Source organism: Zootoca vivipara, chromosome 12 (genome assembly GCF_963506605.1).
Source record: "Zootoca vivipara chromosome 12, rZooViv1.1, whole genome shotgun sequence".
In the NCBI taxonomy this organism is placed as follows: domain Eukaryota; kingdom Metazoa; phylum Chordata; class Lepidosauria; order Squamata; family Lacertidae; genus Zootoca; species Zootoca vivipara.
The window spans coordinates 53,778,999-53,792,130 of NC_083287.1; the positions used below are offsets into that span (position 1 = coordinate 53,778,999).

General features: G+C 46.7%; 1 protein-coding gene across 1 annotated transcript in view; it reads right to left on the minus strand.

The window, feature by feature from the left end:
* WNT3A (Wnt family member 3A) overlaps positions 1 to 13,132 on the minus strand; it is a 112,325-nt gene that overhangs the window by 40,858 nt on the left and 58,335 nt on the right. The gene's annotated exons all lie outside the window — the stretch shown is intronic.

Genomic DNA, 13,132 nt, shown 5'->3' on the forward strand with positions numbered 1-13,132 from the left:
GTGGGCTATACACATATAGGGTGGCCCCAGGTTCAACCCACATCATCTGCAGATAGGGCTAGGAAAGATGCCCCAAAGAGCCAATCCCAGTTGACATAGAGAAAAGTGAGCTAGATAGACCAAGGGTCTGATTCAGTATAAGACAGCTTCCCATGCACACTGTCCATCACTGGAGACAGAATACAGGACTAGATGGAATCTTAGTCCATCCCTGCAGGACTCTTATTAAATTAGGAGCTATTAAGAATGGAATGCATGCTGGGAAAGGTCTAAAGGTGAACCATTGAGTCTCTCTTCCGTAGTGCTGTGTTCCTGAGGAGCTCCGAAGCTTATTAGTAGGTCCTCAATGAGGAGATCAGTCTACAAGCAGAGCTATCGGAAGCCGACCTATTGGTTTACTCTACTTAATCACAGGAGACTTCTCTCCCTTTCAGTCTCCAAACATTTACAGGTGACCCATTTTTAAATAGAGATAAAGTACCAGGATTTATGTTTTCTTATGAAAATAGCTAAATAAAATTAGTCAAAGGTTGGGTGGAGCCTGTATTCCACCCTTGTCCCACAACCACAACCCTTAACTACAGGTTGGTTGTTTTTTTTAAAAAAATGATATGTAATTAATAAATTTGTATACTTCCCTATAGTAGAATAAGTGTGTGTGCATACAAACAAACAAACAAACAAACAAACACATACACAGAGCATAACAAGAGTCCAGTGGGTTCAGGGCAAGAGTCCATTAATCCCAGCGTCCTATCTCTCCCACTGTGAGAGATAGGACGCTGGGATAAATGGACTCTTGCCCTGAACCCACAGGACTCTAGATGTCACTAGGAAGCTCACAAGCAGAACTTGATGGCAATAAGCTGTTGTTCCCTTGCAACTGGTACACAGAGGGATAGGGGGTTCATAGTCAGCGTGACTAAAAGCCATTGACCGACTGACTGGCCTTTGTGGGATTTTTAAGGCATTGTGGAAAGTTTCCACCATGTGAACCTGTCTCAGAAAAAAAAATCATTCAATTCCGCAATATGAAACCAATCGGCATAGGAACATAAGAAAATACCTGCTGGATTAGACCAAAAGCCCACATAGTCCAGCATCCCATTCTCCCAGTGCCTGGGAGGTTCCTGTGGGAAGTCCACAAACATGAACTGGGTATGTTTAGCCTGGAGAAGAGAAGGTTAAGGGGTGATATGATAGCCATGTTCAAATATATAAAAGGATGTCATATAGAGGAGGGAGAAAGGTTGTTTTCTGCTGCTCCAGAGAAGCGGACACGGAGCAAGCAATGGATTCAAACTACAAGAAAGAAGATTCCACCTAAACATTAGGAAGAACTTCCTGACAGTAAGAGCTGTTTGGCAGTGGAATTTGCTGCCAAGGAGTGTGGTGGAGTCTCCTTCTTTGGAGGTCTTTAAGCAGAGGCTTGACAGCCACCTGTCAGGAATGCTTTGATGGTGTTTCCTGCTTGGCAGGGGGTTGGACTGGATGGCCCTTGTGGTCTCTTCTAACTTTATGATTCTATGATTCTATGAAATGGTATGCTAGTGTTTTGCAAACTTTCAACCACCCAGAGACCTTTCCCACACGTACTTGTTTGCTTAAGAAACCCCTGCATATCTGATACGGTGCCTCCCTATGTGTGTTGCAGAAGATCCTGCCAAAGCATTCCTGGGGTACGCACACTGTTTTTGACCAGGCCCGTTAGGTCACTTCTGCATAAACAGAGGTGTGTTCTCAAATGCAGTCAACATCCCCCTGCATTCAATGTGCATTGTTGGGGAAGGTGATAGTGGTGGATGAGTGGTCCTCCAAGGTGGTTTGTCCATCATGACCGGTCTCATTCAAGAATCCTTGAAGCATTCCTCAGGACAGAGTTTGAAAACCACTTCCGTAGGCCAAAAGGGTAACATATGCATCTGATACATGTCTTCTGAAGTCCAGCCTGAGCACCTAAGTGTGGCGGACGTACAACCCTTCTCCCCTCCCTCCTTCTTTCCTCTCACATGGGCCAAGACATAAGGCCACAGAAAGGGACACTGTTTCCCTCAAAGGCGGTGGGAGTGTTAAAGGCTAATCAACAAGCTTCATCCCCAAGCGCTGAAAGGATACGGGCTACCTCTCAACAAAGCTTCTAATCCCATTGGGCACGACCTTTGACACTATTAGGGGTCGCAGTGACCCTAATCCAATCACATTGATTAACTGGAGCAGAGACCCTATAAGTTGACCCCCTTCTGTCCTCTCCTCTTCAACCCCGGCCAAACAGTAGGAGGGGCTGGCTTGCATTTACACCACAATAGCCCGAGACTGAGAACTGGTTTCTTTACCCGGGTGACTTCAACACCCTTCACTGTATCCACTTTCCAATAGTTCATTAAAAGCTGCTTCTCCCACAATGACTCCTGGCCATTTCTCAGTCCGTCTGGCAGGTTTAGAGCTCTGGCCAGTGTGTAGCGGAGCGAGAGGAGGCAAGCTGGGAGGGGCTGGAACAAGAGGAAACTGATGGAGAAGGCTTCCCTTTTGAAACATTTAAATGAATGGGCTGGGAAGGGGGTGAAAAGAAAGGGGGCGTTTAAATACTCGGTGAGTAATTTACTCTGAGTGGAAAGGGGAGGGCTGAGGGGAAGGGAAACTTTTTTATTTCTGGGTTAATTATCTGCTGTGAGGACTTTTAAAGGGCTGGAGTTTTCTGAGTGAAGGAATTTTCCAATAAAAGCTGTTTTAGGAGATCAGTGGTCATTTGAAAACACTGGAGCAGTTGGCATCTTGTAAATGGGTGGATGAGGGGATTTAATTGAATAATGAGAGTCTCTCTCTAAAGGAGGACCAGGATTGCTAGCGTAATGTAGTCGCTGAGGGCAGCTCTGAATGTCTTCCTGAATGGTTGAAGAAGGGTATCAGCACTTGTAGTTTGGAGAAAAGTTCCCTATTGGATAACACTAGAAAAAATGGACACCAGAAAAAGCATCATGCAACACATAGTTTAAACTATGGAACTTGTAGCTACCGAATGCCATAGTGGCCGCCTGCTTAGAAGAAGAAGAGTTTGGATTTGATATCCCGCTTTATCACTACCCGAAGGAGTCTCAAAACGGCTAACAATCTCCTTTCCCTTCCTCCCCCACGACAAACACTCTGTGAGGTGAAAACAAAATTAAAAAAATTCCTTCCAGTAGCACCTTAGAGACCAACTAAGTTTGTCATAGGTATGAGCTTTCGTGTGCATGCACACTTCTTCAGATACCACACAAAAGCTCATACCTATGACAAACTTAGTTGGTCTCTAAGGTGCTACTGGAAGGATTTTTTATATATTTTTTAGACTATGTCATACCAATACGGCTACCTATCTGTGAGGTGAGTGGGGCTGAGAGACTTCAAAGAAGTGTGACTAGCCCAAGGTCACCCAGCAGCTGCATGTGGAGGAGCGGGGAAGCGAACCCGGTTCCCCAGATTACGAGTCCACCGCTCTTAACCACTACACCACACTGGCTCTTAGATATCTTAAGGAGGCTTAGACAAATTCAGGGAGGAGAAGGCTATTGACAGCAGTGGTCTGCCTCCACAGTCAGAGGCAGCAATGCTTCTGAATACCAGTTGCTGGAGGAACCACAGGAAGAGAGTTGCTTCCCCACTCTACATGTATGGGAAAGCCCATTACCCTCTATGGAGGGTAATGGGGATTGCGGAAGAGCTTAAAGAAATCTGGGAGGGGGTGGGCTGAGTCATGGGGGCGTGTAGCTGTATTTGATTGACAGGCTGACCTTACTTAAGCCCAGTTACTTTCGTTTCTAGCCCACTCTCGAATAGCCTTTGAATTTCCCGCCCGCCCACCGCTTTCTATAGGCCTTAGCCTGACATTGCTTTGCCTTTCCAGGGCTCGCCTGTATTCAGTGGCCCAGTAGGAATTTTGCCACTTGGCTGATTGGCTGTTGCCATTTGGTTTTTGCCTACTGCTTAGCAAATTGTCACAACTTGTTAGGTTGGCTGTTAGGCTTTGGTTAATAAATTGGTTATAGGAGGGGCCTGGCTTTAAATTTCCTACCCCCCTATTTTGCTCCTCATAGAAGTATTCCGTTAAAGGAATCCTGGGGCTCAGGGACTCTAGTCACATACCCGCCATAGGCGGGGATGATGGGCCATTACAGAGCCGAGCCTTGGGGAACATTCCGGGGTCGAGGGGAGAGTGTCTGTTGAACAGTACCTCCACTCCCTTGGGGTGTTGACTTGACTTACCTACCCATAGGTAAGTCGGAGCTGGTCCTGACCCAAAGGGGGTCAGATGGAATGGTCCTGTCCCAAATGGGTCAGATGGAATGGTCCTGACCCAATGTGGGTCAGATGGAAATGGTCCTGTCCCTTAGAGAGGACAGATGGATTAACCAAAGCCTAAGCCAACACTCAGAATAAAATTGTATTTTAAATAAAGTTGTGGCCAAAACAATGCCAGAAACCCAAACCTAAAATAATGTGTGAGTTGTGAGTTATTTAGGGGGGATTTCTGGGAGCTTCGTCACACAAATGCACAGTTTAGTATAAGAAATAGATGCACATTTTCACTCCCCCTTTTCTTGAGACTCAGAAGTGGTTGTTGACATCAGTCAGCTGTGTGGGGGAAGGCAAATTCCATGCTATTTAGGACTGAAAACAGAATTGCCAAGATTATAATGCTGTTATACAAATCTATGTTGTGGCCGCATACGAATTACTACTGTGTACGGTTCAGGGTGCCTCACCTCATGACAGATATTATAGCATTGTGAAAGGTTCAGAGATGAGCAACCAAAATGTTGGTTTAACCATCGATCCCTCTTCTGGAGATTGCAGCTATTTGAGGGAAACAGGGGTCTCCTAACAATTCTCAGGACCCTTAACAAACTACAGCACCCAGAGTTTTCTGGGGGCAGCCATGACTGTTTAAAGTGGTATAGTGCTTTAAATGTATGATGTGAATGTGGTCTTGGACCGGAGAAGAATCTTAGCTTCTGTGAGAGTGTTGGCGGTTGCTTTAAGCTCTGAAATCCAGCCCTTTCTTGGGTAGCTCAAGTATGTTTTCCCCCTGAGGGAGCTCCAAAGAAGGCGTCTGAGATGTATTTTCCTTTATCTTCCTCCCTCCCCCCTGCCGCCGCTGTAGGTGAAGCAGAGCTCAAGGGGGGGGGGCTTGATTCTCCCTTGAGGGACAACATTTTTCAATTATGAAATAGTAGCAACACCCCACCCCCACACCTGTCCCGACATACACACTGAGCTCAGGATCAATCTCTTGCTCCTCTGGGCAAGTTACCATCTTTCTCAGCCTAACCAGGTAAGCAAGGTTCTTGTGAAAATGACACAAAAAGGATGTGCTCTAAAATCATCTCCCTAAGGCCAAAGTTTGCCACTTCACTGTGTCACAGGGGGATGTTTTCAGAAAACAATACTAGGGGAGCCTTCAGTATTCTAGAAGTCCAATCTCGCTGTCCTAATCCTGCAACATCTCTGAATAGCACCGGGCACTTAATTTTTTAAGGTTATATGCTCTTTTCTTGGTTAGGCCCTGGTCACACCCAATCTAGCCCATTTTGGAGCCAGTGTGGTGTAGAATTTACCGATCCAGTTGAGCGGAACGAGGGGAACTTCAGTAGTTTATACTTAAGCTCTCTCTCACCATTCCTGATTCCTATTACACTCTAATTCCCATCGTCACAGTCATTAATGTGGAATTGAATAGTATTATATGCATAGCTGCCAAGTCTCCCGTATTCCCCGGGAAACCCCCATTTTTCCAGCTGTCCCCAGCCGGAAAAACGGATTTTTTTGTTTCCCCCCGGTTTATTCTGGCGCGGCGGCCATTTTGGAACTGGGCGGAGCATGCTCAGAAGCGACTTTTGATGCTGCTTTGCCCACCCAGTTCCAAAATGGCTGCAGCGCGACTTCTGGTGTGGCGGCCATTTTGGAACAGGGCAGAGCAGCATCAAAAGTCGCTTCTGAGCATGCTCCGCCCAGTTCCAAAATGGCAGCAGCGCTACTTCCGGTCTGCCACTTCCGGTCCAGTCCCTTATTTCTCAGGCCGGAACTTGGCAGGTATGATTATATGGGCACCCACTTTCCACCCTCATTGTTCAAATTTCAACATTATTCAGGGGGTTGATTTAAGATTGTGCTTAAGGGCACTGCAACACCCAAGTACCTGTATGATTTACTGGGATCTCTGGGAAGCCTGGCAAACAAGAAAGGTTTGAAACTTGCAATAACTATGATCGCTGCACCTAGGCTAGTCGTTGCAAGAAACTGGAAATTATATAAACCAGATGATATATTGCAATGGTATAAAAGTGCATGGGATATAGCTTTGTTGACAAAGCTTACATATTATAAAAGGGAACGTGCAAGAAACAAATTCATTGAAAAATGTGTTTGGTTCGGTTATAGTGCAATTTAGTTCGGTTATAGTGCAAGTATAGTTAAAGGTAAAGGGACCCCTGACTGTTAGGTCCAGTGGCAAATGACTCTGGGGTTGCGGCACTCATCTTGCTTTACTGGCCTAGGGAGCCAGCATACAGCTTCCGGGTCAAGCTTTTCGGCAAGAAGAGGAGGAGACACCAGCCCATGAAGCAGAATCAGCAAGACTCCTGCCTAGAGCAGCAGCAGGCGTGTGGTGCCACTCTAGCCAGGAGTTTCACTGATTCTGCTTCATGGGCAAGAAGAGGAGGAGACACCAGCCCATAAAGCAGAATCATGAAGCAGATCACTGCCCCTGGTGGTCAGGTGCCCTTGCGCCTTGCGCCACCCAGCCCTGGACCCAGGTAGGAATGGAGGAGAAATTTGATTCAACTTGCACTTAAAGGCAAATTTATCAAATACTAGTGCCATTCAGCCCGTTTAATAAACGGGCGCTAGAACATTCGGCCTTTTTCGGTGGCAGCGGCGCGCGCGGGGCTTTTATTCCTTGTCTAATTGATTGTTCCTTCCCCCCTCCCTTTGATCCTTAATTTATCCCTAATTTTCTCCCCCCCCCCCCCGTTCCCAAACCCCAAGCCAAAGTCCCCTCCCTTTTTACCTTTAAAGCCCGGGCTCGGCTGGGGGTGCGGGAGGTATTTCTTCCTTTACCCCCTCCGAAGCTTGTGTTTGGAGTGCGGATCCCTCCCCACCCTGTTTTCGCGCACTTTTCGCGCCTGCCGTTTGGTTCCTAATTCCCCCCCGTCAATAGCGCTGCTGCTGCCAGGGCCCAGTGGCCGAATTCTGGCTCCTGGACGGCCCAGGCGGCTGCTCTGGGGTGTACGCCCAGTTTTTTTGGGGTGTGTGTGTGGCTCCTGCTACTTTTGTTGGCTTCCGCGGCTGTTTTTCAGTCACCTGCTGCGTCCGGGAGGGAGCTTTGCCGTCCGGGGGGCTTGCGCCCGCCCCGGCACACTGAGCATTCGGTGGCCTCCCCACGCCTTTACTGGCCGTTCCGGCCCAGTGGGGGTCTCCCGGTTGCTTGTGCTGTTTGGGCCTCAATTTCGGGCCTGTTAGTGAGGAGAAGCCGGGGCCTCGATTTTTTGGTCGTCCCGGCTTCCTCCTCAGGCCCTTGGGCACGTTGAGAGAGGGCCTGCCCTGCTTAGGAGCCTTGCTGCCTGCTCCTGCCTTCCACCTGGTGGCCTCTGTTTTAACTGCTTATTGAACCAGTGCAGGGCAGAGGGGTGGGGGTGGGGTGGGGAGAGAGAGAGAGTGTGTGTGTGTGTGTGCAGTCTCTGCGTCCAATCCCTGTGTCCCTGGGGCACATGCTAAGTAGCGCGGAAAACGGGACACAGGGAATCTGGATGCAGAGACACTTGCATATTATTATATAGGATGCGCTTTCGGAAACAACATACGAGCCAAAACGCAACCATCATTTGAAATTCGTATGTCTCTGAATTTTGCAACGCATTTCTTCAGCCTAGTAATGTGTACAAAAATACATCTACTATAGTAGTATGCCTTAAAAATGCATATATTCATAAAAATAACATATATTAGGGGAAATTACTTTGCAGAAATATGTATGTTAGGAGAAATGGACACTAAAATGCTAAGGAATTTTCACAAATGTAATTTTATAAAATGCAAACTGATGTGGAAGGGTGGGGAACTGAATTTTAGATTGGAAAAATGAGAAAATGGAAGATATTGAAATGGGCAGATTTGCTCATCACTGGAGGCAAACCATGAAATCAAACCCTGATAAGCAAAGAAGTTGGGAGTCAGAGTGGGATGCTCCATATATAAGAGGACAGCTGAGGAGGCCCTACTGGTGTTGCTTGTTGTAAAGGGACCTGGAGTAGGGCCTTCTCTGCATTGGCTCCCCAGTTGCGGAACGCCTCCCCTTGAAAGCATGCATGGCCACAACATCAATGTGCTTTCGTTGGTTGGTGAAAGCTCATTTGTTTTTAAAAAATCTCTGGAGGTTGACTATTTTTCTCTGTTGGTACTGCTGTTAAACGGCATGAAATGGTTATAAAGTAAGGCATGCATTTTGTATCTTACGAAATTTTGTTGATTTTGTAATGATAATTATATTTGTATGGAAACTGCCTTGAGTTCTGTGTGACACACAATGGTATCTAAGAACCTGGGACTTTCTGTCCCAGTTAGTGCTCTGCCTCAGAGCTACAGCCCTTCCTCATACTAGATCATAGGAACCTGGCTTGTACTACTACTACTACTACTACTACTACTAATTTTATTTATACCCCGCCCTTCCCAATCAAGACCGGGCTCAGGGCGGCTAACAACAAGAATATCAAAGCAAGCATAAAAGAAACAATTCAATTAAAATGCAGATTAAATACAACGTTAAAATTCAATTTTAAAATTAGGAATCTACAAGTGCAACCTCATTTAAATATCTGTAGGATAAAGCCTTAGGGGAGGGTAACACCGGGGTCAGACTGAGTCAGTCCAAAGGCCAAGCGGAACAGCTCTGTCTTGCAGGCCCTACGAAAAGATGACAACTCCCGCTGGGCTCTAGTCTCCTGAGAGAGAGCGTTCCACCAGGTCAGGGCCAGTACTGAGAAGGCCCTGGTCCTGGTCGAGGCCAGTCTAACCACCTTGTGACTCGGAATCTCCAGTATGTTATTATTTGTGGGCCTTAACGTCCTCTGTGGGGCATACCGGGAGAGGCGGTCCCGTAGGTACGAGGGTCCTAAGCCGCATAAGGCTTTAAAGGTCAAAACCAGCACCTTAAACCTGACCCTGTACTCCACCGGGAGCCAGTGCAGCTGGTAAAGCACTGGATGAATGTGATCTCGCGGTGAGGACCCCGTAAGGAGTCTCGCCGCGGGATTCTGCACCCGCTGGAGTTTCTGGGTCTGTTTCAAGGGCAGCCCCGCCTAGAGCGAGTTACAATAATCAAGCCTAGAGGTGACCATCGCATAGATCACCGTGGCCATCTCTCAGGCTGAGAAAGGTAGGGGACCAACTGCTTAATGCGGCGGAGATGGAAAAATGCCACCTTGGCTGTGGTTGCAACCTGAGCCTCCATGGAAAGGGAGGCATCCAAGGTTACACCCAAGCTCTTGACAGAAGGGGCTGACACTAATTGAGCTCCAGCGAAATATGGAAGTTGCCCCCCCCCCGACCCATGTCATCCCGACCCAGCCAGAGGACCTCTGTTTTCGAAGGATTTAGCTTCAGCTGACTCCCACGTAGCCATCCAGCCACAGCTTCCAAACACTTGGTCAGTGTGTCCGGGGCCGAGGCAGGACGGCCATCCATCAACAGATAAATCTGGGTGTCATCGACATATTGATGACAGCCCAGCCCTAAATCAGACCATTGGTCCCTCTAGCTCAGTATTCAGGATTGGCAGTGACTATTCTGGATTTAAGAGAGGATTCTTTCCCAACCCTACCTGCAGACACCAGGGATTGGACCTGAGACCTTCCATGTTCAGATTGGGTGCTCTACCGCTAAGTTTCCTTATTGGATATGTCTGAAGTACATACAATATGGATTGGTTGCAAGGACAAGGTTGCTGCATCCACTGAGCTACAGCTATTTCCCTAGATCTTATCTAGGGAATTTGCTCAGCAGCTTCTTGTGTTCTTAAGACTTGTTCTGGGATGCACCACCGCTAGGGCAGTCTGCGGGGCAGTCAGCTGATGGTGGAGATATATAATTTTGGGGTGGTTTATGGAGAAAGCTAGAGAGTTCCAGAAAAACGTCTACTTCTGCTTCATTGACTATGCAAAAGCCTTTGACTGTGTCGACCACAGCAAACTATGGCAAGTTCTTAAAGAAATGGGAGTGCCTGATCACCTCATCTGTCTCCTGAGAAATCTCTATGTGGGACAAGAAGCTACAGTTAGAACTGGATATGGAACAACTGATTGGTTCAAAATTGGGAAAGGAGTACGACAAGGTTGTATATTGTCTCCCTGCTTATTTAACTTATATGCAGAATTCATCATGCGAAAGGCTGGACTAGATGAATCCCAAGCAGGAATTAAGATTGCCGGAAGAAATATCAACAACCTCAGATATGCAGATGACACAACCTTGATGGCAGAAAGTGAGGAGGAATTAAAGAACCTTTTAATGAGGGTGAAAGAGGAGAGCGCAAAATATGGTCTGAAGCTCAACATCAAAAAAACCAAGATCATGGCCACTGGTCCCATCACCTCCTGGCAAATAGAAGGGGAAGAAATGGAGGCAGTGAGAGATTTTACTTTCTTGGGCTCCTTGATCACTGCAGATGGTGACAGCAGTCACGAAATTAAAAGACGCCTGCTTCTTGGGAGAAAAGCAATGACAAACCTAGACAGCATCTTAAAAAGCAGAGACATCACCTTGCCGACAAAGGTCCGTATAGTTAAAGCTATGGTTTTCCCAGTAGTGATGTATGGAAGTGAGAGCTGGACCATAAAGAAGGCTGATCGCCGAAGAATTGATGCTTTTGAATTATGGTGCTGGAGGAGACTCTTGAGAGTCCCATGGACTGCTAGAAGATCAAACCTATCAATTCTTAAGGAAATCAGCCCTGAGTGCTCCCTGGAAGGACAGATCGTGAAGCTGAGGCTCCAATACTTTGGCCACCTCATGAGAAGAGAAGAATCCTTGGAAAAGACCCTGATGTTGGGAAAGATTGAGGGCACTAGGAGAAGGGGACGACAGAGGACAAGATGGTTGGACAGTGTTCTCGAAGCTACGAACATGAGTTTGACCAAACTGCGGGAGGCAGTGCAAGACAGGAGTGCCTGGCGTGCTATGGTCCATGGGGTCACGAAGAGTCGGACACGACTAAACGACTAAACAACAACAAAGGGCTTATTTTCAGGTACATAGATGTCCAGGCTAGCCCAGTTCATCCACTACAACTGAATCAAAACTGGGAACTGGGAATTGCTATTAACGAATTGCTATAACCAACTTCATAGCCTCATTCATTACACATAAAGAAGGAAAGGAGAGTCCTTTCTACAATTTCCCAAATACTGTTTGCTAGTGAGAACTCTAGCCTTTCTCTCTCCCAAGGGTGAACTGTCTTAGAAGGTCAACCGTACAAATCACCATCAAGATGGACTCTCTTAAACATATTCTAAGGGTTGCCTTGCACTTCTGACGGGAGGTCAATTGGTGTTTGCTCTAGCATTAGGGTAAGCTAATCTTAACAGCAGTGTCAGTCCCTTGGGGAAGTGTATGAGGCTGCTAACTATTTCCATAATTACACCCAGAGAGGCTTAACTTCAGTCCAGTTAAACTAGGGCTGTGTTTATGCTAAAGTTGCTTCCTTCCAGACGTGACTATTTCTTCTGCAGGACTCTGGCTTTTGATCTCAACAGAGGTCAAGTTCAAAAAATCAATTTGGGAATACATATAACTGAATGTGTATAACTGGGAATTGGGAATACGTATAATTGGGAATACGTATAACTGAATTATGGTGCTGGAGGAGACTCTTGAGAGTCCCATGGACTGCAAGAAGATCAAACCTATCCATTCTGAAGGAAATCTGCCCTGAGTGCTCACTGGAAGGACAGATCCTGAAGCTGAGGCTCCAATACTTTGGCCACCTCATGAGAAGAGAAGACTCCCTGGAAAAGACCCTGATGTTGGGAAAGATGGAGGGCACAAGGAGAAGGGGACGACAGAGGATGAGATGGCTGGACAGTGTTCTCGAAGCTACAAACATGAGTTTGACCAAACTGCGGGAGGCAGTGGAAGACAGGAGTGCCTGGCGTGCTCTGGTCCATGGGGTCACAAAGAGTCGGACATGACTAAAGGACTAAACAACAATAACTGAATGCAGAGATGCTGCAATGCATTCTATGGGCTTGTCCACACTTGTATCGTGCCTAGAAAGCACGAATTCGAGGGGATTTCCGCTTGTGCTGTGCTTTCTGGGCAATGGGTCTGAGTGGTTCTCTGTTTGCCCTCTGCTTTCCCTGGAAAAACCCCTCTTTACCACTGGATGCTTTAGTTGAGATTTAGGGGGTTGGACTAGATGACCCTTGGGATACCTTCCGACTCTACAATTCTGTGATCCTGTGGATTAAACCCAGTAGACATTTGCTCTGAGTGGACTTTCAGGGCAGAACAAGCAGCCCTATGTGGGCTTCCCTTTCACTTAGTCCAGGAAGCAGCAGTTAATGCAACATGTTGCAGCACTATCAGGAGTGAGACTCTGTCAGCATGTTTCATCTCAGCTCAGAGATCCTCACTGCCTGCTGTTTCGTACCTGGGCAAAATTCAATATAGATAAAGCTTAGTACAGCTTGGAAACAGATTACTTGAAGGGTTCCCCTCGCCCATAATACGGCCATTTGACTGCTCCTTGCCTGATGATATTCAGCAACTGCTAAAAAAATTTTGTTTAAGCAAACCTACTCGGACATGTATTTTAATATGTAATTTCATTTTATAATTCTCTCTCTCTCTCTCTCTCTCTCTCTCTCTCTCTCTCTCTCTCTCTCTCTCTCTCTGTGTGTGTGTGTGTGTGTGTGTGTGTACTGCTGACTTTATTCTGAAGAAAGTTAGGTTAACTTGTTTTATTGGGAACATTATGTTTTATATTTCATGCAAATCGCTAACTGGAAGATAAATGAATAAACTAAATCAACAAACGAATGTCAACATAAGGAAGCCTAAGTCCCGTTTCATGCATTACACATCAGCAAACCATATTACT